A 3,117-nucleotide genomic window follows, 5' to 3' on the forward strand; every position below is an offset into this window, starting at 1 on the left:
GTAGTGGGACACACTCGTTGCTTTCATCTCTGACGTCTTGGAATACTATCCTCTCGCGTTGCCAGATATTATAGGTCACCCCACCACCACACACACACACACACACGCTTGCTTAGCTGTGAACTGGAATAACGAGTGAAATCTTACTTGAACAAAGATATTTATTGCTTGATGAGTGTCAGGTGAAGGAGAGCACGAGGTGACATGGTTAACAGAGTTTGTACGAGAGAGGGAAAGAAACTGATTGATGAAAAGAAAATGATGGGGTGGACTTTTTTTCCAGTGTTTAATCTTTTTTCTTAAAACCCTCATCTTCTGTACTAGTCACGGCGATCAGGCTTGCTCGCTCTTACTAACGGTTCTTAAGTGCGTCTCGGCTCCCTCAAGTCTGTGGTACTGATAGCGTGTCGCCTCGGTTGGTTCATCTGAAAGTCCAGTGCTTCTACGTTCGATTCCTGAAGAATCAAGAAGAAGAGCGTGCGCTTGAAACAAATGAGATTTCTAACTAACCCTGGATCGACTGATCTTATTGACGGGCAAGAAGGAAAACATGCAGGCGTATCGACCACTCCGAAGATGTCTTTCATTTCTAATTGCCGTCTGCCAGCCTTGATCTTCCCCTCTCGTTCGTCTCCTCAATCACGAAAGCATCAAATGTGAAGCTAGCTAGGTCTTAAACACAACGGGGGCGTCAAGCGCACAAAGCTACGTACTTATTTTATGTGTGTGTATATTATTCCGATTTAACCATTGTTATTATTACAAGGAGAGATTTTTCCAGCCAAAGCATGTAACATGTTGCTTTAAGCCTTTTGAACGGGCTACTCACAAGACTTGACTGGACGATGTCTGCATTTCCACAGTGGCCTGTACTGGTAATACTAATGAAAGTGATTTGTAGCCTGATTCCCTCTGTACAGAAGTCTTGACTATAAATATATAAATACATTTATATTTAACAGAAACTTGAGTTGTAAGTGGTCATGTGAATGCTTGGGGCATATACAGTATGTATACATTTGCTGAGTGTGTATTGTTTAGTATTTTTTCCTCATGTTAATTTGTAATATAATTTCTTTTTTTTACTGTTTCCTTTCGTTGCTTAGAGACAACTGTATAAAGTGAAGCATTAAACTTTGCAAGCACTACCATAGTACCAAGTTGTTTCTTGTGGTGCATTTAAATGTGAGCCCGTGCTGTGAGGTTAATGGTCCATACAAAACACACATGGAAATAAAACCCTTTTTTATTTCAAGGAAACACTCCAGACATTATTTTAGATTTCCAGTAAAAAAAACAAACAGACATTTGCAAAGTGGAAAAATAGATTTCTCTATTATTCATTATCAAGTAAAGACAATCAATCATGATTTCATCAAAAGAACAGTACTAAGTCTTTCCCCATCACCACAAAACACCTGAAAGCTGTCATTAAGACGACATCCAATCAAGAAGCAGCAGTCAGATTAAAAATGTCAACGGCTCCCACCAGTTTTGGGAGACGACAGCATGAAATGCGTTGAGCTTCATTCAGTGAGTCAGCCACACGCCTTCAAGTACAAACAATGAGCTGTCGAGAGTTTTCCAAAACTAGGACGCCCTAATTAATTCTTCAGTTTTATATTTGCAACCATACAGAATCACACATCATAGCAAAGGGTTTCTTAAGCCGAGGTTGGCATTTCTCTGTTTATAAGGAGCTCAATGAGGAAAAACTCCTATAAGATCCAGTACCTTGTGTACATACTGTAAAGTAATGTATGTTCAGTCTGTCTGCAAGGTCAGGTATCCTGCTCCTACTGGGATCTGACTGCAACCAGGTTACAACTCAGACACTCGAACACCCCTCATTCTCTCCGTGTATACAGGCGAAAACAAACCTGCATTCGAATCCATAGGCGCCCTAAGTATTATTGTGTAGGAAAGACCAAGGGCCCTCGCTACTTCTACAGCATAGTAGACCTACATAAAATACAGTTCATGCCCCACTTAACCCTTGTGCTGGCTTCGGGTCATTGCGACCCACCTTTTGCGCCACAACGACGGTCCCAATGACCCGAAGGCAGCACGAAACGCACTGTACGTGTGCGTACATGTTCAAGGCACACCAAAACGATGACCAGGCCTGCGTCATTCAGTACCACAGGCAGCCTTTGCATAGGAAAACAGGCTTTGAGAAAACGAAAGCTTAAAACGGGCTACGATCTCGTGTCTCCACGAGCCATTAGGATACTTTAAACGTGAACAAGATATGTGCACACCGACCCCAGAACAACAGTGTTTCATTTCTGGTGTTCAAAACAACAAATGACAATTAGGAGACGGTATACAAAAACAATTGTCTCGTCACATTATTGTAAGTCATTTGTTCCAAGGTGCTGGACAATGTAGTTGGAGAAGACACAGTATATTTCTATATTAGATATTTATCTAGAATAGTGTTTTTAAACAGAAAGTGGTTTCACGTGCAGCTCAGCTGCAGTGACACATTTGTTTTCCTGTGGAACATATTTTGGTCTGGAATTAAAGAATCCCCTTGCCTAGACTGTGGGCAGGATTACATCAAACGTTACAATTATTGCACGGCGGGTCTCACTTAAAAATTAAAGCATGTGCGTTTGTGGGAGCGTGCATTGCGCGTCGGTGGCCCAAATATGCACCGACTCAGTGATAACACAGGCCTGGTCTAGTCAAACCAGACACCCCGACGATCTCCCCCCAGACCTACCTCGAGACACTACACTTCCCCCTTTCTCCTGAGGTGAAGACTTATCAGTCAAAACGTACCCTTCAAAAATATATATTATGAATAGAAACATCTCCCCTTTCTTCACAGTGTTGTAGAATTATGCTAATTCTTCCCCAGTGTTTTCTAGTAGAGAGAGAGAGAGAGAGAGAGAGAGAGAGGTGGGGAAAGGCCAGGACGCCTTGCCAGGAACATAATGCTGCCTGCCTCATGCAGAATTTAACAAGTCAATATTCCCTCCCTCTCTCCTCCTTCCATCCCGCTCTCTTCTTATCTTTCTTTCTCCATCCACCCCCCTTCCCTCCTCCCACAAATGTGCTGTTAAATCCACCATGCACTCTCCCCCCACCCCTTTTTTGTGTTTAAGGCAG

Source organism: Osmerus mordax, chromosome 21 (genome assembly GCF_038355195.1).
Source record: "Osmerus mordax isolate fOsmMor3 chromosome 21, fOsmMor3.pri, whole genome shotgun sequence".
NCBI classification, from domain to species: Eukaryota; Metazoa; Chordata; class Actinopteri; order Osmeriformes; family Osmeridae; genus Osmerus; species Osmerus mordax.